We start from the raw sequence: 26,635 nt of genomic DNA on the forward strand, positions 1-26,635 counted from the left end.
AAAGTGGATTCACCTGCTGCTGCAGTGACCACAGGTGTGATAACATCTAGAATTGGCATCTGGTGCGATCTCTCCGCTTCCACTCCAAAGAAAGTTACCTGTTTATTCCTATCATGCATTGGTTTTTGGGGTTTTCTTTGAGTAATGATGATCTCTTTAGTAGTCTGTTGGCGCCCTCTCCTGGAGGAATAGTTTGCTTGCTCTTGGACATTCTAAAAGAGAGGTCATGATAGACATTGAGCTTCTGAGCTCAATTGGGGACAGTCATGGGTGATGAATGTTTGCAACCTACTGCGAAGCCTCATACCGCAATATAAGGAACGTCAAATACTAAGAAAGGGCGGCCTATGAAAGAATTACTACTTTCAATAAGTACACTTAAACGGCTAATTGGGAATAGAAAAACTGTAAAAAGCCCTCTGAGAAAGCCCCCCTCTAACCTTTGATAGTAAGCTTTTCTGTAGTCTGCCTGTTGATGTATTTTCCGTTTGAACTGTGCACAACATGAAGAGACGGAACACTGGCGGCTTGTCACAATGCCCCCCGATGACATCACAATAGCGCTGCTGCCTAGAAAACAAGCTGCGCAGAAGAAGTTGTTCTTTGGGTGGGAGGGTGGGCTAGTGGAAGGAGGGGGCAATCTCTTTTTTTCCCGGGTGGTAGGGGGATGACAGGAGAAGGGAAGCGGGTGGTGAGAAAGGTACAGAGGGCAGGGTTTGGGGGCTGGGAAGGAAAGGGAAAAGATTAGGGTTTGGGGATGATGAAAGGGCTTTCTACGGGTAAGGATGGCAAAGGGTGGCAGTGACGGAAAGTCAGGCAACCTGTCCTGTCCGTCTTTTTGTATCGTGAATTGGAAAGACTGCAAGGGGGAGGGGAGTTGCTTGCGCCCTAAAGGAGGAGTTATTCAGATTCATTGCAGTGGGCGGCGGCTGCAAAACGCACCATTCTTCTTGTTTTGGCTCTGCAAAGCAGCCTTTTCAAGGGTTGGCTTGGGTGACAAAATGTCTTGTGTAGGCGTGGGTTTGTCTCCCTCTCGCTCTCTCTCCCTAAGATGTGTCCGGCATAGGCCAGGGTGCCACTCGAGGCCCAAACCAATTCTGGTTATCGCTTCTCGGCCTTTTGGCTAAGATCAAGTGTAGTATCTGTTCTTATCAGTTTAATATCTGATACGTCCCCTATCTGGGGACCATATATTAAATGGATTTTTAGAACAGGGAGATGGAAAAAGAGCTTGCTCTGTCCACTCCACGCATTGACCTGGTATTGCAGTACCTCCAGGAACGGTGCACCCCTTCTTAACCCAGTTTCCAAAAGCAGAACTCAATTCACCTGATTCATATTAGCCCGATTTAATGAATTGGAAGAAAGCATACGTCTTCATATGCACCTCAATTTGGCCCATTCACTTTTCACACTTCCTCCTTTTGTTTTTTATCTTTCACACTTTTGACTTTCTTTATTCATCCAAATAGCAAACTCATCACCACTCAACCTGACCAACTCGGCTATGTCCCCGTGCTGCAGTTCTCTGTCTTATCTAGATCATTTGCAATTGAATGGAATAGATCCCTTTTGGACAAAGTGGATTCACCTGCTGCTGCAGTGACCACAGGTGTGATAACATCTAGAATTGGCATCTGGTGCGATCTCTCCGCTTCCACTCCAAAGAAAGTTACCTGTTTATTCCTATCATGCATTGGTTTTTGGGGTTTTCTTTGAGTAATGATGATCTCTTTAGTAGTCTGTTGGCGCCCTCTCCTGGAGGAATAGTTTGCTTGCTCTTGGACATTCTAAAAGAGAGGTCATGATAGACATTGAGCTTCTGAGCTCAATTGGGGACAGTCATGGGTGATGAATGTTTGCAACCTACTGCGAAGCCTCATACCGCAATATAAGGAACGTCAAATACTAAGAAAGGGCGGCCTATGAAAGAATTACTACTTTCAATAAGTACACTTAAACGGCTAATTGGGAATAGAAAAACTGTAAAAAGCCCTCTGAGAAAGCCCCCCTCTAACCTTTGATAGTAAGCTTTTCTGTAGTCTGCCTGTTGATGTATTTTCCGTTTGAACTGTGCACAACATGAAGAGACGGAACACTGGCGGCTTGTCACAATGCCCCCCGATGACATCACAATAGCGCTGCTGCCTAGAAAACAAGCTGCGCAGAAGAAGTTGTTCTTTGGGTGGGAGGGTGGGCTAGTGGAAGGAGGGGGCAATCTCTTTTTTTCCCGGGTGGTAGGGGGATGACAGGAGAAGGGAAGCGGGTGGTGAGAAAGGTACAGAGGGCAGGGTTTGGGGGCTGGGAAGGAAAGGGAAAAGATTAGGGTTTGGGGATGATGAAAGGGCTTTCTACGGGTAAGGATGGCAAAGGGTGGCAGTGACGGAAAGTCAGGCAACCTGTCCTGTCCGTCTTTTTGTATCGTGAATTGGAAAGACTGCAAGGGGGAGGGGAGTTGCTTGCGCCCTAAAGGAGGAGTTATTCAGATTCATTGCAGTGGGCGGCGGCTGCAAAACGCACCATTCTTCTTGTTTTGGCTCTGCAAAGCAGCCTTTTCAAGGGTTGGCTTGGGTGACAAAATGTCTTGTGTAGGCGTGGGTTTGTCTCCCTCTCGCTCTCTCTCCCTAAGATGTGTCCGGCATAGGCCAGGGTGCCACTCGAGGCCCAAACCAATTCTGGTTATCGCTTCTCGGCCTTTTGGCTAAGATCAAGTGTAGTATCTGTTCTTATCAGTTTAATATCTGATACGTCCCCTATCTGGGGACCATATATTAAATGGATTTTTAGAACAGGGAGATGGAAAAAGAGCTTGCTCTGTCCACTCCACGCATTGACCTGGTATTGCAGTACCTCCAGGAACGGTGCACCCCTTCTTAACCCAGTTTCCAAAAGCAGAACTCAATTCACCTGATTCATATTAGCCCGATTTAATGAATTGGAAGAAAGCATACGTCTTCATATGCACCTCAATTTGGCCCATTCACTTTTCACACTTCCTCCTTTTGTTTTTTATCTTTCACACTTTTGACTTTCTTTATTCATCCAAATAGCAAACTCATCACCACTCAACCTGACCAACTCGGCTATGTCCCCGTGCTGCAGTTCTCTGTCTTATCTAGATCATTTGCAATTGAATGGAATAGATCCCTTTTGGACAAAGTGGATTCACCTGCTGCTGCAGTGACCACAGGTGTGATAACATCTAGAATTGGCATCTGGTGCGATCTCTCCGCTTCCACTCCAAAGAAAGTTACCTGTTTATTCCTATCATGCATTGGTTTTTGGGGTTTTCTTTGAGTAATGATGATCTCTTTAGTAGTCTGTTGGCGCCCTCTCCTGGAGGAATAGTTTGCTTGCTCTTGGACATTCTAAAAGAGAGGTCATGATAGACATTGAGCTTCTGAGCTCAATTGGGGACAGTCATGGGTGATGAATGTTTGCAACCTACTGCGAAGCCTCATACCGCAATATAAGGAACGTCAAATACTAAGAAAGGGCGGCCTATGAAAGAATTACTACTTTCAATAAGTACACTTAAACGGCTAATTGGGAATAGAAAAACTGTAAAAAGCCCTCTGAGAAAGCCCCCCTCTAACCTTTGATAGTAAGCTTTTCTGTAGTCTGCCTGTTGATGTATTTTCCGTTTGAACTGTGCACAACATGAAGAGACGGAACACTGGCGGCTTGTCACAATGCCCCCCGATGACATCACAATAGCGCTGCTGCCTAGAAAACAAGCTGCGCAGAAGAAGTTGTTCTTTGGGTGGGAGGGTGGGCTAGTGGAAGGAGGGGGCAATCTCTTTTTTTCCCGGGTGGTAGGGGGATGACAGGAGAAGGGAAGCGGGTGGTGAGAAAGGTACAGAGGGCAGGGTTTGGGGGCTGGGAAGGAAAGGGAAAAGATTAGGGTTTGGGGATGATGAAAGGGCTTTCTACGGGTAAGGATGGCAAAGGGTGGCAGTGACGGAAAGTCAGGCAACCTGTCCTGTCCGTCTTTTTGTATCGTGAATTGGAAAGACTGCAAGGGGGAGGGGAGTTGCTTGCGCCCTAAAGGAGGAGTTATTCAGATTCATTGCAGTGGGCGGCGGCTGCAAAACGCACCATTCTTCTTGTTTTGGCTCTGCAAAGCAGCCTTTTCAAGGGTTGGCTTGGGTGACAAAATGTCTTGTGTAGGCGTGGGTTTGTCTCCCTCTCGCTCTCTCTCCCTAAGATGTGTCCGGCATAGGCCAGGGTGCCACTCGAGGCCCAAACCAATTCTGGTTATCGCTTCTCGGCCTTTTGGCTAAGATCAAGTGTAGTATCTGTTCTTATCAGTTTAATATCTGATACGTCCCCTATCTGGGGACCATATATTAAATGGATTTTTAGAACAGGGAGATGGAAAAAGAGCTTGCTCTGTCCACTCCACGCATTGACCTGGTATTGCAGTACCTCCAGGAACGGTGCACCCCTTCTTAACCCAGTTTCCAAAAGCAGAACTCAATTCACCTGATTCATATTAGCCCGATTTAATGAATTGGAAGAAAGCATACGTCTTCATATGCACCTCAATTTGGCCCATTCACTTTTCACACTTCCTCCTTTTGTTTTTTATCTTTCACACTTTTGACTTTCTTTATTCATCCAAATAGCAAACTCATCACCACTCAACCTGACCAACTCGGCTATGTCCCCGTGCTGCAGTTCTCTGTCTTATCTAGATCATTTGCAATTGAATGGAATAGATCCCTTTTGGACAAAGTGGATTCACCTGCTGCTGCAGTGACCACAGGTGTGATAACATCTAGAATTGGCATCTGGTGCGATCTCTCCGCTTCCACTCCAAAGAAAGTTACCTGTTTATTCCTATCATGCATTGGTTTTTGGGGTTTTCTTTGAGTAATGATGATCTCTTTAGTAGTCTGTTGGCGCCCTCTCCTGGAGGAATAGTTTGCTTGCTCTTGGACATTCTAAAAGAGAGGTCATGATAGACATTGAGCTTCTGAGCTCAATTGGGGACAGTCATGGGTGATGAATGTTTGCAACCTACTGCGAAGCCTCATACCGCAATATAAGGAACGTCAAATACTAAGAAAGGGCGGCCTATGAAAGAATTACTACTTTCAATAAGTACACTTAAACGGCTAATTGGGAATAGAAAAACTGTAAAAAGCCCTCTGAGAAAGCCCCCCTCTAACCTTTGATAGTAAGCTTTTCTGTAGTCTGCCTGTTGATGTATTTTCCGTTTGAACTGTGCACAACATGAAGAGACGGAACACTGGCGGCTTGTCACAATGCCCCCCGATGACATCACAATAGCGCTGCTGCCTAGAAAACAAGCTGCGCAGAAGAAGTTGTTCTTTGGGTGGGAGGGTGGGCTAGTGGAAGGAGGGGGCAATCTCTTTTTTTCCCGGGTGGTAGGGGGATGACAGGAGAAGGGAAGCGGGTGGTGAGAAAGGTACAGAGGGCAGGGTTTGGGGGCTGGGAAGGAAAGGGAAAAGATTAGGGTTTGGGGATGATGAAAGGGCTTTCTACGGGTAAGGATGGCAAAGGGTGGCAGTGACGGAAAGTCAGGCAACCTGTCCTGTCCGTCTTTTTGTATCGTGAATTGGAAAGACTGCAAGGGGGAGGGGAGTTGCTTGCGCCCTAAAGGAGGAGTTATTCAGATTCATTGCAGTGGGCGGCGGCTGCAAAACGCACCATTCTTCTTGTTTTGGCTCTGCAAAGCAGCCTTTTCAAGGGTTGGCTTGGGTGACAAAATGTCTTGTGTAGGCGTGGGTTTGTCTCCCTCTCGCTCTCTCTCCCTAAGATGTGTCCGGCATAGGCCAGGGTGCCACTCGAGGCCCAAACCAATTCTGGTTATCGCTTCTCGGCCTTTTGGCTAAGATCAAGTGTAGTATCTGTTCTTATCAGTTTAATATCTGATACGTCCCCTATCTGGGGACCATATATTAAATGGATTTTTAGAACAGGGAGATGGAAAAAGAGCTTGCTCTGTCCACTCCACGCATTGACCTGGTATTGCAGTACCTCCAGGAACGGTGCACCCCTTCTTAACCCAGTTTCCAAAAGCAGAACTCAATTCACCTGATTCATATTAGCCCGATTTAATGAATTGGAAGAAAGCATACGTCTTCATATGCACCTCAATTTGGCCCATTCACTTTTCACACTTTCTCCTTTTGTTTTTTATCTTTCACACTTTTGACTTTCTTTATTCATCCAAATAGCAAACTCATCACCACTCAACCTGACCAACTCGGCTATGTCCCCGTGCTGCAGTTCTCTGTCTTATCTAGATCATTTGCAATTGAATGGAATAGATCCCTTTTGGACAAAGTGGATTCACCTGCTGCTGCAGTGACCACAGGTGTGATAACATCTAGAATTGGCATCTGGTGCGATCTCTCCGCTTCCACTCCAAAGAAAGTTACCTGTTTATTCCTATCATGCATTGGTTTTTGGGGTTTTCTTTGAGTAATGATGATCTCTTTAGTAGTCTGTTGGCGCCCTCTCCTGGAGGAATAGTTTGCTTGCTCTTGGACATTCTAAAAGAGAGGTCATGATAGACATTGAGCTTCTGAGCTCAATTGGGGACAGTCATGGGTGATGAATGTTTGCAACCTACTGCGAAGCCTCATACCGCAATATAAGGAACGTCAAATACTAAGAAAGGGCGGCCTATGAAAGAATTACTACTTTCAATAAGTACACTTAAACGGCTAATTGGGAATAGAAAAACTGTAAAAAGCCCTCTGAGAAAGCCCCCCTCTAACCTTTGATAGTAAGCTTTTCTGTAGTCTGCCTGTTGATGTATTTTCCGTTTGAACTGTGCACAACATGAAGAGACGGAACACTGGCGGCTTGTCACAATGCCCCCCGATGACATCACAATAGCGCTGCTGCCTAGAAAACAAGCTGCGCAGAAGAAGTTGTTCTTTGGGTGGGAGGGTGGGCTAGTGGAAGGAGGGGGCAATCTCTTTTTTTCCCGGGTGGTAGGGGGATGACAGGAGAAGGGAAGCGGGTGGTGAGAAAGGTACAGAGGGCAGGGTTTGGGGGCTGGGAAGGAAAGGGAAAAGATTAGGGTTTGGGGATGATGAAAGGGCTTTCTACGGGTAAGGATGGCAAAGGGTGGCAGTGACGGAAAGTCAGGCAACCTGTCCTGTCCGTCTTTTTGTATCGTGAATTGGAAAGACTGCAAGGGGGAGGGGAGTTGCTTGCGCCCTAAAGGAGGAGTTATTCAGATTCATTGCAGTGGGCGGCGGCTGCAAAACGCACCATTCTTCTTGTTTTGGCTCTGCAAAGCAGCCTTTTCAAGGGTTGGCTTGGGTGACAAAATGTCTTGTGTAGGCGTGGGTTTGTCTCCCTCTCGCTCTCTCTCCCTAAGATGTGTCCGGCATAGGCCAGGGTGCCACTCGAGGCCCAAACCAATTCTGGTTATCGCTTCTCGGCCTTTTGGCTAAGATCAAGTGTAGTATCTGTTCTTATCAGTTTAATATCTGATACGTCCCCTATCTGGGGACCATATATTAAATGGATTTTTAGAACAGGGAGATGGAAAAAGAGCTTGCTCTGTCCACTCCACGCATTGACCTGGTATTGCAGTACCTCCAGGAACGGTGCACCCCTTCTTAACCCAGTTTCCAAAAGCAGAACTCAATTCACCTGATTCATATTAGCCCGATTTAATGAATTGGAAGAAAGCATACGTCTTCATATGCACCTCAATTTGGCCCATTCACTTTTCACACTTCCTCCTTTTGTTTTTTATCTTTCACACTTTTGACTTTCTTTATTCATCCAAATAGCAAACTCATCACCACTCAACCTGACCAACTCGGCTATGTCCCCGTGCTGCAGTTCTCTGTCTTATCTAGATCATTTGCAATTGAATGGAATAGATCCCTTTTGGACAAAGTGGATTCACCTGCTGCTGCAGTGACCACAGGTGTGATAACATCTAGAATTGGCATCTGGTGCGATCTCTCCGCTTCCACTCCAAAGAAAGTTACCTGTTTATTCCTATCATGCATTGGTTTTTGGGGTTTTCTTTGAGTAATGATGATCTCTTTAGTAGTCTGTTGGCGCCCTCTCCTGGAGGAATAGTTTGCTTGCTCTTGGACATTCTAAAAGAGAGGTCATGATAGACATTGAGCTTCTGAGCTCAATTGGGGACAGTCATGGGTGATGAATGTTTGCAACCTACTGCGAAGCCTCATACCGCAATATAAGGAACGTCAAATACTAAGAAAGGGCGGCCTATGAAAGAATTACTACTTTCAATAAGTACACTTAAACGGCTAATTGGGAATAGAAAAACTGTAAAAAGCCCTCTGAGAAAGCCCCCCTCTAACCTTTGATAGTAAGCTTTTCTGTAGTCTGCCTGTTGATGTATTTTCCGTTTGAACTGTGCACAACATGAAGAGACGGAACACTGGCGGCTTGTCACAATGCCCCCCGATGACATCACAATAGCGCTGCTGCCTAGAAAACAAGCTGCGCAGAAGAAGTTGTTCTTTGGGTGGGAGGGTGGGCTAGTGGAAGGAGGGGGCAATCTCTTTTTTTCCCGGGTGGTAGGGGGATGACAGGAGAAGGGAAGCGGGTGGTGAGAAAGGTACAGAGGGCAGGGTTTGGGGGCTGGGAAGGAAAGGGAAAAGATTAGGGTTTGGGGATGATGAAAGGGCTTTCTACGGGTAAGGATGGCAAAGGGTGGCAGTGACGGAAAGTCAGGCAACCTGTCCTGTCCGTCTTTTTGTATCGTGAATTGGAAAGACTGCAAGGGGGAGGGGAGTTGCTTGCGCCCTAAAGGAGGAGTTATTCAGATTCATTGCAGTGGGCGGCGGCTGCAAAACGCACCATTCTTCTTGTTTTGGCTCTGCAAAGCAGCCTTTTCAAGGGTTGGCTTGGGTGACAAAATGTCTTGTGTAGGCGTGGGTTTGTCTCCCTCTCGCTCTCTCTCCCTAAGATGTGTCCGGCATAGGCCAGGGTGCCACTCGAGGCCCAAACCAATTCTGGTTATCGCTTCTCGGCCTTTTGGCTAAGATCAAGTGTAGTATCTGTTCTTATCAGTTTAATATCTGATACGTCCCCTATCTGGGGACCATATATTAAATGGATTTTTAGAACAGGGAGATGGAAAAAGAGCTTGCTCTGTCCACTCCACGCATTGACCTGGTATTGCAGTACCTCCAGGAACGGTGCACCCCTTCTTAACCCAGTTTCCAAAAGCAGAACTCAATTCACCTGATTCATATTAGCCCGATTTAATGAATTGGAAGAAAGCATACGTCTTCATATGCACCTCAATTTGGCCCATTCACTTTTCACACTTCCTCCTTTTGTTTTTTATCTTTCACACTTTTGACTTTCTTTATTCATCCAAATAGCAAACTCATCACCACTCAACCTGACCAACTCGACTATGTCCCCGTGCTGCAGTTCTCTGTCTTATCTAGATCATTTGCAATTGAATGGAATAGATCCCTTTTGGACAAAGTGGATTCACCTGCTGCTGCAGTGACCACAGGTGTGATAACATCTAGAATTGGCATCTGGTGCGATCTCTCCGCTTCCACTCCAAAGAAAGTTACCTGTTTATTCCTATCATGCATTGGTTTTTGGGGTTTTCTTTGAGTAATGATGATCTCTTTAGTAGTCTGTTGGCGCCCTCTCCTGGAGGAATAGTTTGCTTGCTCTTGGACATTCTAAAAGAGAGGTCATGATAGACATTGAGCTTCTGAGCTCAATTGGGGACAGTCATGGGTGATGAATGTTTGCAACCTACTGCGAAGCCTCATACCGCAATATAAGGAACGTCAAATACTAAGAAAGGGCGGCCTATGAAAGAATTACTACTTTCAATAAGTACACTTAAACGGCTAATTGGGAATAGAAAAACTGTAAAAAGCCCTCTGAGAAAGCCCCCCTCTAACCTTTGATAGTAAGCTTTTCTGTAGTCTGCCTGTTGATGTATTTTCCGTTTGAACTGTGCACAACATGAAGAGACGGAACACTGGCGGCTTGTCACAATGCCCCCCGATGACATCACAATAGCGCTGCTGCCTAGAAAACAAGCTGCGCAGAAGAAGTTGTTCTTTGGGTGGGAGGGTGGGCTAGTGGAAGGAGGGGGCAATCTCTTTTTTTCCCGGGTGGTAGGGGGATGACAGGAGAAGGGAAGCGGGTGGTGAGAAAGGTACAGAGGGCAGGGTTTGGGGGCTGGGAAGGAAAGGGAAAAGATTAGGGTTTGGGGATGATGAAAGGGCTTTCTACGGGTAAGGATGGCAAAGGGTGGCAGTGACGGAAAGTCAGGCAACCTGTCCTGTCCGTCTTTTTGTATCGTGAATTGGAAAGACTGCAAGGGGGAGGGGAGTTGCTTGCGCCCTAAAGGAGGAGTTATTCAGATTCATTGCAGTGGGCGGCGGCTGCAAAACGCACCATTCTTCTTGTTTTGGCTCTGCAAAGCAGCCTTTTCAAGGGTTGGCTTGGGTGACAAAATGTCTTGTGTAGGCGTGGGTTTGTCTCCCTCTCGCTCTCTCTCCCTAAGATGTGTCCGGCATTGGCCAGGGTGCCACTCGAGGCCCAAACCAATTCTGGTTATCGCTTCTCGGCCTTTTGGCTAAGATCAAGTGTAGTATCTGTTCTTATCAGTTTAATATCTGATACGTCCCCTATCTGGGGACCATATATTAAATGGATTTTTAGAACAGGGAGATGGAAAAAGAGCTTGCTCTGTCCACTCCACGCATTGACCTGGTATTGCAGTACCTCCAGGAACGGTGCACCCCTTCTTAACCCAGTTTCCAAAAGCAGAACTCAATTCACCTGATTCATATTAGCCCGATTTAATGAATTGGAAGAAAGCATACGTCTTCATATGCACCTCAATTTGGCCCATTCACTTTTCACACTTCCTCCTTTTGTTTTTTATCTTTCACACTTTTGACTTTCTTTATTCATCCAAATAGCAAACTCATCACCACTCAACCTGACCAACTCGGCTATGTCCCCGTGCTGCAGTTCTCTGTCTTATCTAGATCATTTGCAATTGAATGGAATAGATCCCTTTTGGACAAAGTGGATTCACCTGCTGCTGCAGTGACCACAGGTGTGATAACATCTAGAATTGGCATCTGGTGCGATCTCTCCGCTTCCACTCCAAAGAAAGTTACCTGTTTATTCCTATCATGCATTGGTTTTTGGGGTTTTCTTTGAGTAATGATGATCTCTTTAGTAGTCTGTTGGCGCCCTCTCCTGGAGGAATAGTTTGCTTGCTCTTGGACATTCTAAAAGAGAGGTCATGATAGACATTGAGCTTCTGAGCTCAATTGGGGACAGTCATGGGTGATGAATGTTTGCAACCTACTGCGAAGCCTCATACCGCAATATAAGGAACGTCAAATACTAAGAAAGGGCGGCCTATGAAAGAATTACTACTTTCAATAAGTACACTTAAACGGCTAATTGGGAATAGAAAAACTGTAAAAAGCCCTCTGAGAAAGCCCCCCTCTAACCTTTGATAGTAAGCTTTTCTGTAGTCTGCCTGTTGATGTATTTTCCGTTTGAACTGTGCACAACATGAAGAGACGGAACACTGGCGGCTTGTCACAATGCCCCCCGATGACATCACAATAGCGCTGCTGCCTAGAAAACAAGCTGCGCAGAAGAAGTTGTTCTTTGGGTGGGAGGGTGGGCTAGTGGAAGGAGGGGGCAATCTCTTTTTTTCCCGGGTGGTAGGGGGATGACAGGAGAAGGGAAGCGGGTGGTGAGAAAGGTACAGAGGGCAGGGTTTGGGGGCTGGGAAGGAAAGGGAAAAGATTAGGGTTTGGGGATGATGAAAGGGCTTTCTACGGGTAAGGATGGCAAAGGGTGGCAGTGACGGAAAGTCAGGCAACCTGTCCTGTCCGTCTTTTTGTATCGTGAATTGGAAAGACTGCAAGGGGGAGGGGAGTTGCTTGCGCCCTAAAGGAGGAGTTATTCAGATTCATTGCAGTGGGCGGCGGCTGCAAAACGCACCATTCTTCTTGTTTTGGCTCTGCAAAGCAGCCTTTTCAAGGGTTGGCTTGGGTGACAAAATGTCTTGTGTAGGCGTGGGTTTGTCTCCCTCTCGCTCTCTCTCCCTAAGATGTGTCCGGCATAGGCCAGGGTGCCACTCGAGGCCCAAACCAATTCTGGTTATCGCTTCTCGGCCTTTTGGCTAAGATCAAGTGTAGTATCTGTTCTTATCAGTTTAATATCTGATACGTCCCCTATCTGGGGACCATATATTAAATGGATTTTTAGAACAGGGAGATGGAAAAAGAGCTTGCTCTGTCCACTCCACGCATTGACCTGGTATTGCAGTACCTCCAGGAACGGTGCACCCCTTCTTAACCCAGTTTCCAAAAGCAGAACTCAATTCACCTGATTCATATTAGCCCGATTTAATGAATTGGAAGAAAGCATACGTCTTCATATGCACCTCAATTTGGCCCATTCACTTTTCACACTTCCTCCTTTTGTTTTTTATCTTTCACACTTTTGACTTTCTTTATTCATCCAAATAGCAAACTCATCACCACTCAACCTGACCAACTCGGCTATGTCCCCGTGCTGCAGTTCTCTGTCTTATCTAGATCATTTGCAATTGAATGGAATAGATCCCTTTTGGACAAAGTGGATTCACCTGCTGCTGCAGTGACCACAGGTGTGATAACATCTAGAATTGGCATCTGGTGCGATCTCTCCGCTTCCACTCCAAAGAAAGTTACCTGTTTATTCCTATCATGCATTGGTTTTTGGGGTTTTCTTTGAGTAATGATGATCTCTTTAGTAGTCTGTTGGCGCCCTCTCCTGGAGGAATAGTTTGCTTGCTCTTGGACATTCTAAAAGAGAGGTCATGATAGACATTGAGCTTCTGAGCTCAATTGGGGACAGTCATGGGTGATGAATGTTTGCAACCTACTGCGAAGCCTCATACCGCAATATAAGGAACGTCAAATACTAAGAAAGGGCGGCCTATGAAAGAATTACTACTTTCAATAAGTACACTTAAACGGCTAATTGGGAATAGAAAAACTGTAAAAAGCCCTCTGAGAAAGCCCCCCTCTAACCTTTGATAGTAAGCTTTTCTGTAGTCTGCCTGTTGATGTATTTTCCGTTTGAACTGTGCACAACATGAAGAGACGGAACACTGGCGGCTTGTCACAATGCCCCCCGATGACATCACAATAGCGCTGCTGCCTAGAAAACAAGCTGCGCAGAAGAAGTTGTTCTTTGGGTGGGAGGGTGGGCTAGTGGAAGGAGGGGGCAATCTCTTTTTTTCCCGGGTGGTAGGGGGATGACAGGAGAAGGGAAGCGGGTGGTGAGAAAGGTACAGAGGGCAGGGTTTGGGGGCTGGGAAGGAAAGGGAAAAGATTAGGGTTTGGGGATGATGAAAGGGCTTTCTACGGGTAAGGATGGCAAAGGGTGGCAGTGACGGAAAGTCAGGCAACCTGTCCTGTCCGTCTTTTTGTATCGTGAATTGGAAAGACTGCAAGGGGGAGGGGAGTTGCTTGCGCCCTAAAGGAGGAGTTATTCAGATTCATTGCAGTGGGCGGCGGCTGCAAAACGCACCATTCTTCTTGTTTTGGCTCTGCAAAGCAGCCTTTTCAAGGGTTGGCTTGGGTGACAAAATGTCTTGTGTAGGCGTGGGTTTGTCTCCCTCTCGCTCTCTCTCCCTAAGATGTGTCCGGCATAGGCCAGGGTGCCACTCGAGGCCCAAACCAATTCTGGTTATCGCTTCTCGGCCTTTTGGCTAAGATCAAGTGTAGTATCTGTTCTTATCAGTTTAATATCTGATACGTCCCCTATCTGGGGACCATATATTAAATGGATTTTTAGAACAGGGAGATGGAAAAAGAGCTTGCTCTGTCCACTCCACGCATTGACCTGGTATTGCAGTACCTCCAGGAACGGTGCACCCCTTCTTAACCCAGTTTCCAAAAGCAGAACTCAATTCACCTGATTCATATTAGCCCGATTTAATGAATTGGAAGAAAGCATACGTCTTCATATGCACCTCAATTTGGCCCATTCACTTTTCACACTTCCTCCTTTTGTTTTTTATCTTTCACACTTTTGACTTTCTTTATTCATCCAAATAGCAAACTCATCACCACTCAACCTGACCAACTCGGCTATGTCCCCGTGCTGCAGTTCTCTGTCTTATCTAGATCATTTGCAATTGAATGGAATAGATCCCTTTTGGACAAAGTGGATTCACCTGCTGCTGCAGTGACCACAGGTGTGATAACATCTAGAATTGGCATCTGGTGCGATCTCTCCGCTTCCACTCCAAAGAAAGTTACCTGTTTATTCCTATCATGCATTGGTTTTTGGGGTTTTCTTTGAGTAATGATGATCTCTTTAGTAGTCTGTTGGCGCCCTCTCCTGGAGGAATAGTTTGCTTGCTCTTGGACATTCTAAAAGAGAGGTCATGATAGACATTGAGCTTCTGAGCTCAATTGGGGACAGTCATGGGTGATGAATGTTTGCAACCTACTGCGAAGCCTCATACCGCAATATAAGGAACGTCAAATACTAAGAAAGGGCGGCCTATGAAAGAATTACTACTTTCAATAAGTACACTTAAACGGCTAATTGGGAATAGAAAAACTGTAAAAAGACCTCTGAGAAAGCCCCCCTCTAACCTTTGATAGTAAGCTTTTCTGTAGTCTGCCTGTTGATGTATTTTCCGTTTGAACTGTGCACAACATGAAGAGACGGAACACTGGCGGCTTGTCACAATGCCCCCCGATGACATCACAATAGCGCTGCTGCCTAGAAAACAAGCTGCGCAGAAGAAGTTGTTCTTTGGGTGGGAGGGTGGGCTAGTGGAAGGAGGGGGCAATCTCTTTTTTTCCCGGGTGGTAGGGGGATGACAGGAGAAGGGAAGCGGGTGGTGAGAAAGGTACAGAGGGCAGGGTTTGGGGGCTGGGAAGGAAAGGGAAAAGATTAGGGTTTGGGGATGATGAAAGGGCTTTCTACGGGTAAGGATGGCAAAGGGTGGCAGTGACGGAAAGTCAGGCAACCTGTCCTGTCCGTCTTTTTGTATCGTGAATTGGAAAGACTGCAAGGGGGAGGGGAGTTGCTTGCGCCCTAAAGGAGGAGTTATTCAGATTCATTGCAGTGGGCGGCGGCTGCAAAACGCACCATTCTTCTTGTTTTGGCTCTGCAAAGCAGCCTTTTCAAGGGTTGGCTTGGGTGACAAAATGTCTTGTGTAGGCGTGGGTTTGTCTCCCTCTCGCTCTCTCTCCCTAAGATGTGTCCGGCATAGGCCAGGGTGCCACTCGAGGCCCAAACCAATTCTGGTTATCGCTTCTCGGCCTTTTGGCTAAGATCAAGTGTAGTATCTGTTCTTATCAGTTTAATATCTGATACGTCCCCTATCTGGGGACCATATATTAAATGGATTTTTAGAACAGGGAGATGGAAAAAGAGCTTGCTCTGTCCACTCCACGCATTGACCTGGTATTGCAGTACCTCCAGGAACGGTGCACCCCTTCTTAACCCAGTTTCCAAAAGCAGAACTCAATTCACCTGATTCATATTAGCCCGATTTAATGAATTGGAAGAAAGCATACGTCTTCATATGCACCTCAATTTGGCCCATTCACTTTTCACACTTCCTCCTTTTGTTTTTTATCTTTCACACTTTTGACTTTCTTTATTCATCCAAATAGCAAACTCATCACCACTCAACCTGACCAACTCGGCTATGTCCCCGTGCTGCAGTTCTCTGTCTTATCTAGATCATTTGCAATTGAATGGAATAGATCCCTTTTGGACAAAGTGGATTCACCTGCTGCTGCAGTGACCACAGGTGTGATAACATCTAGAATTGGCATCTGGTGCGATCTCTCCGCTTCCACTCCAAAGAAAGTTACCTGTTTATTCCTATCATGCATTGGTTTTTGGGGTTTTCTTTGAGTAATGATGATCTCTTTAGTAGTCTGTTGGCGCCCTCTCCTGGAGGAATAGTTTGCTTGCTCTTGGACATTCTAAAAGAGAGGTCATGATAGACATTGAGCTTCTGAGCTCAATTGGGGACAGTCATGGGTGATGAATGTTTGCAACCTACTGCGAAGCCTCATACCGCAATATAAGGAACGTCAAATACTAAGAAAGGGCGGCCTATGAAAGAATTACTACTTTCAATAAGTACACTTAAACGGCTAATTGGGAATAGAAAAACTGTAAAAAGCCCTCTGAGAAAGCCCCCCTCTAACCTTTGATAGTAAGCTTTTCTGTAGTCTGCCTGTTGATGTATTTTCCGTTTGAACTGTGCACAACATGAAGAGACGGAACACTGGCGGCTTGTCACAATGCCCCCCGATGACATCACAATAGCGCTGCTGCCTAGAAAACAAGCTGCGCAGAAGAAGTTGTTCTTTGGGTGGGAGGGTGGGCTAGTGGAAGGAGGGGGCAATCTCTTTTTTTCCCGGGTGGTAGGGGGATGACAGGAGAAGGGAAGCGGGTGGTGAGAAAGGTACAGAGGGCAGGGTTTGGGGGCTGGGAAGGAAAGGGAAAAGATTAGGGTTTGGGGATGATGAAAGGGCTTTCTACGGGTAAGGATGGCAAAGGGTGGCAGTGACGGAAAGTCAGGCAACCTGTCCTGTCCGTCTTTTTGTATCGTGAATTGGAAAGACTGCAAGGGGGAGGGGAGTTGCTTGCGCCCTAAAGGAGGAGTTATTCAGATTCATTGCAGTGGGCGGCGGCTGCAAAACGCACCATTCTTCTTGTTTTGGCTCTGCAAAGCAGCCTTTTCAAGGGTTGGCTTGGGTGACAAAATGTCTTGTGTAGGCGTGGGTTTGTCTCCCTCTCGCTCTCTCTCCCTAAGATGTGTCCGGCATAGGCCAGGGTGCCACTCGAGGCCCAAACCAATTCTGGTTATCGCTTCTCGGCCTTTTGGCTAAGATCAAGTGTAGTATCTGTTCTTATCAGTTTAATATCTGATACGTCCCCTATCTGGGGACCATATATTAAATGGATTTTTAGAACAGGGAGATGGAAAAAGAGCTTGCTCTGTCCACTCCACGCATTGACCTGGTATTGCAGTACCTCCAGGAACGGTGCACCCCTTCTTAACCCAGTTTCCAAAAGCAGAACTCAATTCACCTGATTCATATTAGCCCGATTTAATGAATTGGAAGAAAGCATACGTCTTCATATGCACCTCAATTTGGCCCATTCACTTTTCACACTTCCTCCTTTTGTTTTTTATCTTTCACACTTTTGACTTTCTTTATTCATCCAAATAGCAAACTCATCACCACTCAACCTGACCAACTCGGCTATGTCCCCGTGCTGCAGTTCTCTGTCTTATCTAGATCATTTGCAATTGAATGGAATAGATCCCTTTTGGACAAAGTGGATTCACCTGCTGCTGCAGTGACCACAGGTGTGATAACATCTAGAATTGGCATCTGGTGCGATCTCTCCGCTTCCACTCCAAAGAAAGTTACCTGTTTATTCCTATCATGCATTGGTTTTTGGGGTTTTCTTTGAGTAATGATGATCTCTTTAGTAGTCTGTTGGCGCCCTCTCCTGGAGGAATAGTTTGCTTGCTCTTGGACATTCTAAAAGAGAGGTCATGATAGACATTGAGCTTCTGAGCTCAATTGGGGACAGTCATGGGTGATGAATGTTTGCAACCTACTGCGAAGCCTCATACCGCAATATAAGGAACGTCAAATACTAAGAAAGGGCGGCCTATGAAAGAATTACTACTTTCAATAAGTACACTTAAACGGCTAATTGGGAATAGAAAAACTGTAAAAAGCCCTCTGAGAAAGCCCCCCTCTAACCTTTGATAGTAAGCTTTTCTGTAGTCTGCCTGTTGATGTATTTTCCGTTTGAACTGTGCACAACATGAAGAGACGGAACACTGGCGGCTTGTCACAATGCCCCCCGATGACATCACAATAGCGCTGCTGCCTAGAAAACAAGCTGCGCAGAAGAAGTTGTTCTTTGGGTGGGAGGGTGGGCTAGTGGAAGGAGGGGGCAATCTCTTTTTTTCCCGGGTGGTAGGGGGATGACAGGAGAAGGGAAGCGGGTGGTGAGAAAGGTACAGAGGGCAGGGTTTGGGGGCTGGGAAGGAAAGGGAAAAGATTAGGGTTTGGGGATGATGAAAGGGCTTTCTACGGGTAAGGATGGCAAAGGGTGGCAGTGACGGAAAGTCAGGCAACCTGTCCTGTCCGTCTTTTTGTATCGTGAATTGGAAAGACTGCAAGGGGGAGGGGAGTTGCTTGCGCCCTAAAGGAGGAGTTATTCAGATTCATTGCAGTGGGCGGCGGCTGCAAAACGCACCATTCTTCTTGTTTTGGCTCTGCAAAGCAGCCTTTTCAAGGGTTGGCTTGGGTGACAAAATGTCTTGTGTAGGCGTGGGTTTGTCTCCCTCTCGCTCTCTCTCCCTAAGATGTGTCCGGCATAGGCCAGGGTGCCACTCGAGGCCCAAACCAATTCTGGTTATCGCTTCTCGGCCTTTTGGCTAAGATCAAGTGTAGTGTTGTTCGAAGAGGTGGTTTAAGCTCCAGGCCACCTTAGTACAATGATACAATGCACACTGGAAGGTTGCCGCTTGCTAGTACTCTGGGTGGATAGTATATTCATCTAGAGGAATACATGGCCCTACCAGGATCGAGGCTATTAGACTGAGTAAGGGTGGGGGGCTATGGTACAACGTGCCCCAGGACTGACGACCCTGGAGTGAGTCTGAGCTTGCTGGCTTGGGACCCCGGCAAGCCTTGGGCTCTGTAGCACACCGTACCTTGCCTTTTCATACTTTTTGAGCATATTACCCTATCCCGGCCTTCTGGCTAGGAAGGGAAATTTTTATAATCCCCGGTCGGAGGTCTGGTCAGCTTTGGGCTGAGAAACATAACACACCGGTTGGAGGTCTGGGTCAGCTTCGGCTGAGAAACCAACACCCGGTTGGAGGTCTGGTCAGCTTCGGCTGAGAAACCAACACCCGGTTGGAGGTCCGTTTAGCCTTGGGCTGAGAAACCAACACCGGTTGACGGTCCGGGCAGTTTTGGCTGCGCGAAACCAACAACCTAGTAGCTCTCTACTCCACTTGGGTAGATGCACTGGGTGGACGCTGGGAGCAACGACAAGGCTCAACCAGGCTTCGGCTTGGGGGAGCACCGAAGATCCCTGACCCTTGCTGTGGCCTTCTGGCTCGGAGGACGGGGTTGATTTTTGGGGACCCTCTCCTCACGGTGGGGTCCACACGAATCCTAGCCTTTGCACTGTTTTTGGTGTGACTTCGGTCATGCTTTTTTTGTGGTGCTTTGGAATGCTTCATTAAATCAAAAAATCTGTTCTTATCAGTTTAATATCTGATACGTCCCCTATCTGGGGACCATATATTAAATGGATTTTTAGAACAGGGAGATGGAAAAAGAGCTTGCTCTGTCCACTCCACGCATTGACCTGGTATTGCAGTACCTCCAGGAACGGTGCACCCCTTCTTAACCCAGTTTCAAAAGCAGAACTCAATTCACCTGATTCATATTAGCCGATTTAATGAATTGGAAGAAAGCATACGTCTTCATATGCACCTCAATTTGGCCCATTCACTTTTCACACTTCCTCCTTTTGTTTTTTATCTTTCACACTTTTGACTTTCTTTATTCATCCAAATAGCAAACTCATCACCACTCAACCTGACCAACTCGGCTATGTCCCCGTGCTGCAGTTCTCTGTCTTATCTAGATCATTTGCAATTGAATGGAATAGATCCCTTTTGGACAAAGTGGATTCACCTGCTGCTGCAGTGACCACAGGTGTGATAACATCTAGAATTGGCATCTGGTGCGATCTCTCCGCTTCCACTCCAAAGAAGTTACCTGTTTATTCCTATCATGCATTGGTTTTTGGGGTTTCTTTGAGTAATGATGATCTCTTTAGTAGTCTGTTGGCGCCTCTCCTGGAGGAATAGTTTGCTTGCTCTTGGACATTCTAAAAGAGAGGTCATGATAGACATTGAGCTTCTGAGCTCAATTGGGGACAGTCATGGGTGATGAATGTTTGCAACCTACTGCGAAGCCTCATACCGCAATATAAGGAACGTCAAATACTAAGAAAGGGCGGCCTATGAAAGAATTACTACTTCAATAAGTACACTTAAACGGCTAATTGGGAATAGAAAAAACTGTAAAAAGCCCTCTGAGAAAGCCCCCCTCTAACCTTTGATAGTAAGCTTTTCTGTAGTCTGCCTGTTGATGTATTTTCCGTTTGAACTGTGCACAACATGAAGAGACGGAACACTGGCGGCTTGTCACAATGCCCCCCGATGACATCACAATAGCGGCTGCTGCCTAGAAAACAAGCTGCGCAGAAGAAGTTGTTCTTTGGGTGGGAGGGTGGGCTAGTGGAAGGAGGGGGCAATCTCTTTTTTTCCCGGGTGGTAGGGGGATGACAGGAGAAGGGAAGCGGGTGGTGAGAAGGTACAGAGGGCAGGGTTTGGGGGCTGGGAAGGAAAGGGAAAAGATTAGGGTTTGGGGATGATGAAAGGGCTTTCTACGGGTAAGGATGGCAAAGGGTGGCAGTGACGGAAAGTCAGGCAACCTGTCCTGGTCGGCCGTCTTTTTGTATCGTGAATTGGAAAGACTGCAAGGGGAGGGGAGTTGCTTGCGCCCTAAAGGAGGAGTTATTCAGATTCATTGCAGTGGGCGGCGGCTGCAAAACGCACCATTCTTCTTGTTTTGGCTCTGCAAAGCAGCCTTTTCAAGGGTTGGCTTGGGTGACAAAATGACTTGTGTAGGCGTGGGTTTGTCTCCCTCTCGCTCTCTCTCCCTAAGATGTGTCCGGCATAGGCCAGGGTGCCACTCGAGGCCCAAACCAATTCTGGTTATCGCTTCTCGGCCTTTTGGCTAAGATCAAGTGTAGTGTTGTTCGAAGAGGTGGTTTAAGCTCCAGGCCACCTTAGTACAATGATACAATGCACACTGGAAGGTTGCGCTTGCTAGTACTCTGGTTGGAGATAGTATATTCATCTAGAGGAAAAACATGGCCCTACCAGGATCGAGGCTATTAGACTGAGTAAGGGTGGGGGGCTATGGTACAACGTGCCCCAGGACTGACGACCCTGGAGTGAGTCTGAGCTTGCTGGCTTGGGACCCCGGCAAGCCTTGGGCTCTGTAGCACACCGGTACCTTGCCTTTTCATACTTTTTTGAGCATATTACCCTTATCCCGGCCTTCTGGCTAGGAAGGGAAAATTTTTATAATCCCGGTCGGAGGTCTGGTCAGCTTTGGGCTGAGAAACTAACACCCGGTTGGAGGTCTGGGTCAGCTTCGGCTGAGAAACCAACACCCGGTTGGAGGTCTGGGTCAGCTTCGGCTGAGAAACCAACACCCGGTTGGAGGTCCGGTTAGCCTTGGGCTGAGAAACCAACACCGGTTGACGGTCCGGGCAGTTTCGGCTGCGAAACCAACAACTAGTAGCTCTCTACTCCACTTGGGTAAGATGCCTGGGTGGACGCTGGGAGCAACGACAAGGCTCAACCAGGCTTCGGCTTGGGGGAGCACCGAAGATCCCTGACCCTTGCTGTGGCCTTCTGGCTCGGAGGGACGGGGTTGATTTTTGGGGACCCTCTCCTCACGGTGGGGTCCACACGAATCCTAGCCTTTGCACTGTTTTTGGTGTGACTTCGGTCATGCATTTTTTGTGGTGCTTTGGAAAGCTTCATTAAATCAAAAATCTGTTCTTATCAGTTTAATATCTGATACGTCCCCTATCTGGGGACCATATATTAAATGGATTTTTAGAACAGGGAGATGGAAAAAGAGCTTGCTCTGTCCACTCCACGCATTGACCTGGTATTGCAGTACCTCCAGGAACGGTGCACCCCTTCTTAACCCAGTTTCCAAAAGCAGAACTCAATTCACCTGATTCATATTAGCCCGATTTAATGAATTGGAAGAAAGCATACGTCTTCATATGCACCTCAATTTGGCCCATTCACTTTTCACACTTCCTCCTTTTGTTTTTTATCTTTCACACTTTTGACTTTCTTTATTCATCCAAATAGCAAACTCATCACCACTCAACCTGACCAACTCGGCTATGTCCCCGTGCTGCAGTTCTCTGTCTTATCTAGATCATTTGCAATTGAATGGAATAGATCCCTTTTGGACAAAGTGGATTCACCTGCTGCTGCAGTGACCACAGGTGTGATAACATCTAGAATTGGCATCTGGTGCGATCTCTCCGCTTCCACTCCAAAGAAAGTTACCTGTTTATTCCTATCATGCATTGGTTTTTGGGGTTTTCTTTGAGTAATGATGATCTCTTTAGTAGTCTGTTGGCGCCCTCTCCTGGAGGAATAGTTTGCTTGCTCTTGGACATTCTAAAAGAGAGGTCATGATAGACATTGAGCTTCTGAGCTCAATTGGGGACAGTCATGGGTGATGAATGTTTGCAACCTACTGCGAAGCCTCATACCGCAATATAAGGAACGTCAAATACTAAGAAAGGGCGGCCTATGAAAGAATTACTACTTTCAATAAGTACACTTAAACGGCTAATTGGGAATAGAAAAACTGTAAAAAGCCCTCTGAGAAAGCCCCCCTCTAACCTTTGATAGTAAGCTTTTCTGTAGTCTGCCTGTTGATGTATTTTCCGTTTGAACTGTGCACAACATGAAGAGACGGAACACTGGCGGCTTGTCACAATGCCCCCCGATGACATCACAATAGCGCTGCTGCCTAGAAAACAAGCTGCGCAGAAGAAGTTGTTCTTTGGGTGGGAGGGTGGGCTAGTGGAAGGAGGGGGCAATCTCTTTTTTTCCCGGGTGGTAGGGGGATGACAGGAGAAGGGAAGCGGGTGGTGAGAAAGGTACAGAGGGCAGGGTTTGGGGGCTGGGAAGGAAAGGGAAAAGATTAGGGTTTGGGGATGATGAAAGGGCTTTCTACGGGTAAGGATGGCAAAGGGTGGCAGTGACGGAAAGTCAGGCAACCTGTCCTGTCCGTCTTTTTGTATCGTGAATTGGAAAGACTGCAAGGGGGAGGGGAGTTGCTTGCGCCCTAAAGGAGGAGTTATTCAGATTCATTGCAGTGGGCGGCGGCTGCAAAACGCACCATTCTTCTTGTTTTGGCTCTGCAAAGCAGCCTTTTCAAGGGTTGGCTTGGGTGACAAAATGTCTTGTGTAGGCGTGGGTTTGTCTCCCTCTCGCTCTCTCTCCCTAAGATGTGTCCGGCATAGGCCAGGGTGCCACTCGAGGCCCAAACCAATTCTGGTTATCGCTTCTCGGCCTTTTGGCTAAGATCAAGTGTAGTATCTGTTCTTATCAGTTTAATATCTGATACGTCCCCTATCTGGGGACCATATATTAAATGGATTTTTAGAACAGGGAGATGGAAAAAGAGCTTGCTCTGTCCACTCCACGCATTGACCTGGTATTGCAGTACCTCCAGGAACGGTGCACCCCTTCTTAACCCAGTTTCCAAAAGCAGAACTCAATTCACCTGATTCATATTAGCCCGATTTAATGAATTGGAAGAAAGCATACGTCTTCATATGCACCTCAATTTGGCCCATTCACTTTTCACACTTCCTCCTTTTGTTTTTTATCTTTCACACTTTTGACTTTCTTTATTCATCCAAATAGCAAACTCATCACCACTCAACCTGACCAACTCGGCTATGTCCCCGTGCTGCAGTTCTCTGTCTTATCTAGATCATTTGCAATTGAATGGAATAGATCCCTTTTGGACAAAGTGGATTCACCTGCTGCTGCAGTGACCACAGGTGTGATAACATCTAGAATTGGCATCTGGTGCGATCTCTCCGCTTCCACTCCAAAGAAAGTTACCTGTTTATTCCTATCATGCATTGGTTTTTGGGGTTTTCTTTGAGTAATGATGATCTCTTTAGTAGTCTGTTGGCGCCCTCTCCTGGAGGAATAGTTTGCTTGCTCTTGGACATTCTAAAAGAGAGGTCATGATAGACATTGAGCTTCTGAGCTCAATTGGGGACAGTCATGGGTGATGAATGTTTGCAACCTACTGCGAAGCCTCATACCGCAATATAAGGAACGTCAAATACTAAGAAAGGGCGGCCTATGAAAGAATTACTACTTTCAATAAGTACACTTAAACGGCTAATTGGGAATAGAAAAACTGTAAAAAGCCCTCTGAGAAAGCCCCCCTCTAACCTTTGATAGTAAGCTTTTCTGTAGTCTGCCTGTTGATGTATTTTCCGTTTGAACTGTGCACAACATGAAGAGACGGAACACTGGCGGCTTGTCACAATGCCCCCCGATGACATCACAATAGCGCTGCTGCCTAGAAAACAAGCTGCGCAGAAGAAGTTGTTCTTTGGGTGGGAGGGTGGGCTAGTGGAAGGAGGGGGCAATCTCTTTTTTTCCCGGGTGGTAGGGGGATGACAGGAGAAGGGAAGCGGGTGGTGAGAAAGGTACAGAGGGCAGGGTTTGGGGGCTGGGAAGGAAAGGGAAAAGATTAGGGTTTGGGGATGATGAAAGGGCTTTCTACGGGTAAGGATGGCAAAGGGTGGCAGTGACGGAAAGTCAGGCAACCTGTCCTGTCCGTCTTTTTGTATCGTGAATTGGAAAGACTGCAAGGGGGAGGGGAGTTGCTTGCGCCCTAAAGGAGGAGTTATTCAGATTCATTGCAGTGGGCGGCGGCTGCAAAACGCACCATTCTTCTTGTTTTGGCTCTGCAAAGCAGCCTTTTCAAGGGTTGGCTTGGGTGACAAAATGTCTTGTGTAGGCGTGGGTTTGTCTCCCTCTCGCTCTCTCTCCCTAAGATGTGTCCGGCATAGGCCAGGGTGCCACTCGAGGCCCAAACCAATTCTGGTTATCGCTTCTCGGCCTTTTGGCTAAGATCAAGTGTAGTATCTGTTCTTATCAGTTTAATATCTGATACGTCCCCTATCTGGGGACCATATATTAAATGGATTTTTAGAACAGGGAGATGGAAAAAGAGCTTGCTCTGTCCACTCCACGCATTGACCTGGTATTGCAGTACCTCCAGGAACGGTGCACCCCTTCTTAACCCAGTTTCCAAAAGCAGAACTCAATTCACCTGATTCATATTAGCCCGATTTAATGAATTGGAAGAAAGCATACGTCTTCATATGCACCTCAATTTGGCCCATTCACTTTTCACACTTCCTCCTTTTGTTTTTTATCTTTCACACTTTTGACTTTCTTTATTCATCCAAATAGCAAACTCATCACCACTCAACCTGACCAACTCGGCTATGTCCCCGTGCTGCAGTTCTCTGTCTTATCTAGATCATTTGCAATTGAATGGAATAGATCCCTTTTGGACAAAGTGGATTCACCTGCTGCTGCAGTGACCACAGGTGTGATAACATCTAGAATTGGCATCTGGTGCGATCTCTCCGCTTCCACTCCAAAGAAAGTTACCTGTTTATTCCTATCATGCATTGGTTTTTGGGGTTTTCTTTGAGTAATGATGATCTCTTTAGTAGTCTGTTGGCGCCCTCTCCTGGAGGAATAGTTTGCTTGCTCTTGGACATTCTAAAAGAGAGGTCATGATAGACATTGAGCTTCTGAGCTCAATTGGGGACAGTCATGGGTGATGAATGTTTGCAACCTACTGCGAATCCTCATACCGCAATATAAGGAACGTCAAATACTAAGAAAGGGCGGCCTATGAAAGAATTACTACTTTCAATAAGTACACTTAAACGGCTAATTGGGAATAGAAAAACTGTAAAAAGCCCTCTGAGAAAGCCCCCCTCTAACCTTTGATAGTAAGCTTTTCTGTAGTCTGCCTGTTGATGTATTTTCCGTTTGAACTGTGCACAACATGAAGAGACGGAACACTGGCGGCTTGTCACAATGCCCCCCGATGACATCACAATAGCGCTGCTGCCTAGAAAACAAGCTGCGCAGAAGAAGTTGTTCTTTGGGTGGGAGGGTGGGCTAGTGGAAGGAGGGGGCAATCTCTTTTTTTCCCGGGTGGTAGGGGGATGACAGGAGAAGGGAAGCGGGTGGTGAGAAAGGTACAGAGGGCAGGGTTTGGGGGCTGGGAAGGAAAGGGAAAAGATTAGGGTTTGGGGATGATGAAAGGGCTTTCTACGGGTAAGGATGGCAAAGGGTGGCAGTGACGGAAAGTCAGGCAACCTGTCCTGTCCGTCTTTTTGTATCGTGAATTGGAAAGACTGCAAGGGGGAGGGGAGTTGCTTGCGCCCTAAAGGAGGAGTTATTCAGATTCATTGCAGTGGGCGGCGGCTGCAAAACGCACCATTCTTCTTGTTTTGGCTCTGCAAAGCAGCCTTTTCAAGGGTTGGCTTGGGTGACAAAATGTCTTGTGTAGGCGTGGGTTTGTCTCCCTCTCGCTCTCTCTCCCTAAGATGTGTCCGGCATAGGCCAGGGTGCCACTCGAGGCCCAAACCAATTCTGGTTATCGCTTCTCGGCCTTTTGGCTAAGATCAAGTGTAGTATCTGTTCTTATCAGTTTAATATCTGATACGTCCCCTATCTGGGGACCATATATTAAATGGATTTTTAGAACAGGGAGATGGAAAAAGAGCTTGCTCTGTCCACTCCACGCATTGACCTGGTATTGCAGTACCTCCAGGAACGGTGCACCCCTTCTTAACCCAGTTTCCAAAAGCAGAACTCAATTCACCTGATTCATATTAGCCC

General features: G+C 46.8%; 16 non-coding genes across 16 annotated transcripts; all 16 read left to right on the forward strand.

The window, feature by feature from the left end:
* Positions 1-1,103: 1,103 nt before the first annotated feature.
* On the forward strand, positions 1,104-1,294 carry LOC142269563 (U2 spliceosomal RNA). The gene has a single exon (XR_012735003.1). It is a non-coding gene; the product is annotated as a U2 spliceosomal RNA (small nuclear RNA).
* A 1,387-nt stretch (positions 1,295-2,681) lies between these two features.
* LOC142269565 (U2 spliceosomal RNA) lies at positions 2,682-2,872 on the forward strand. The gene has a single exon (XR_012735005.1). It is a non-coding gene; the product is annotated as a U2 spliceosomal RNA (small nuclear RNA).
* Positions 2,873-4,259: 1,387 nt separating this feature from the next.
* LOC142269566 (U2 spliceosomal RNA) lies at positions 4,260-4,450 on the forward strand. The gene has a single exon (XR_012735006.1). It is a non-coding gene; the product is annotated as a U2 spliceosomal RNA (small nuclear RNA).
* Positions 4,451-5,837: 1,387 nt separating this feature from the next.
* LOC142269567 (U2 spliceosomal RNA) lies at positions 5,838-6,028 on the forward strand. Its single transcript, XR_012735007.1, has one exon. It is a non-coding gene; the product is annotated as a U2 spliceosomal RNA (small nuclear RNA).
* A 1,387-nt stretch (positions 6,029-7,415) lies between these two features.
* Positions 7,416-7,606, forward strand: LOC142269568 (U2 spliceosomal RNA). Its single transcript, XR_012735008.1, has one exon. It is a non-coding gene; the product is annotated as a U2 spliceosomal RNA (small nuclear RNA).
* Positions 7,607-8,993: 1,387 nt separating this feature from the next.
* Positions 8,994-9,184, forward strand: LOC142269569 (U2 spliceosomal RNA). The gene has a single exon (XR_012735009.1). It is a non-coding gene; the product is annotated as a U2 spliceosomal RNA (small nuclear RNA).
* Positions 9,185-10,571: 1,387 nt separating this feature from the next.
* LOC142269570 (U2 spliceosomal RNA) lies at positions 10,572-10,762 on the forward strand. Its single transcript, XR_012735010.1, has one exon. It is a non-coding gene; the product is annotated as a U2 spliceosomal RNA (small nuclear RNA).
* A 1,387-nt stretch (positions 10,763-12,149) lies between these two features.
* Positions 12,150-12,340, forward strand: LOC142269571 (U2 spliceosomal RNA). The gene has a single exon (XR_012735011.1). It is a non-coding gene; the product is annotated as a U2 spliceosomal RNA (small nuclear RNA).
* Positions 12,341-13,727: 1,387 nt separating this feature from the next.
* On the forward strand, positions 13,728-13,918 carry LOC142269572 (U2 spliceosomal RNA). The gene has a single exon (XR_012735012.1). It is a non-coding gene; the product is annotated as a U2 spliceosomal RNA (small nuclear RNA).
* Positions 13,919-15,305: 1,387 nt separating this feature from the next.
* On the forward strand, positions 15,306-15,496 carry LOC142269574 (U2 spliceosomal RNA). The gene has a single exon (XR_012735013.1). It is a non-coding gene; the product is annotated as a U2 spliceosomal RNA (small nuclear RNA).
* A 1,387-nt stretch (positions 15,497-16,883) lies between these two features.
* On the forward strand, positions 16,884-17,074 carry LOC142269575 (U2 spliceosomal RNA). Its single transcript, XR_012735014.1, has one exon. It is a non-coding gene; the product is annotated as a U2 spliceosomal RNA (small nuclear RNA).
* Positions 17,075-19,264: 2,190 nt separating this feature from the next.
* LOC142269527 (U2 spliceosomal RNA) lies at positions 19,265-19,462 on the forward strand. Its single transcript, XR_012734971.1, has one exon. It is a non-coding gene; the product is annotated as a U2 spliceosomal RNA (small nuclear RNA).
* Positions 19,463-21,656: 2,194 nt separating this feature from the next.
* Positions 21,657-21,849, forward strand: LOC142269526 (U2 spliceosomal RNA). The gene has a single exon (XR_012734970.1). It is a non-coding gene; the product is annotated as a U2 spliceosomal RNA (small nuclear RNA).
* Positions 21,850-23,236: 1,387 nt separating this feature from the next.
* On the forward strand, positions 23,237-23,427 carry LOC142269577 (U2 spliceosomal RNA). Its single transcript, XR_012735016.1, has one exon. It is a non-coding gene; the product is annotated as a U2 spliceosomal RNA (small nuclear RNA).
* Positions 23,428-24,814: 1,387 nt separating this feature from the next.
* On the forward strand, positions 24,815-25,005 carry LOC142269578 (U2 spliceosomal RNA). Its single transcript, XR_012735017.1, has one exon. It is a non-coding gene; the product is annotated as a U2 spliceosomal RNA (small nuclear RNA).
* Positions 25,006-26,392: 1,387 nt separating this feature from the next.
* LOC142269579 (U2 spliceosomal RNA) lies at positions 26,393-26,583 on the forward strand. Its single transcript, XR_012735018.1, has one exon. It is a non-coding gene; the product is annotated as a U2 spliceosomal RNA (small nuclear RNA).
* The last annotated feature ends 52 nt before the right edge of the window (positions 26,584-26,635 follow it).

Source organism: Anomaloglossus baeobatrachus, unplaced genomic scaffold, assembly GCF_048569485.1.
Source record: "Anomaloglossus baeobatrachus isolate aAnoBae1 unplaced genomic scaffold, aAnoBae1.hap1 Scaffold_3214, whole genome shotgun sequence".
In the NCBI taxonomy this organism is placed as follows: Eukaryota; Metazoa; Chordata; class Amphibia; order Anura; family Aromobatidae; genus Anomaloglossus; species Anomaloglossus baeobatrachus.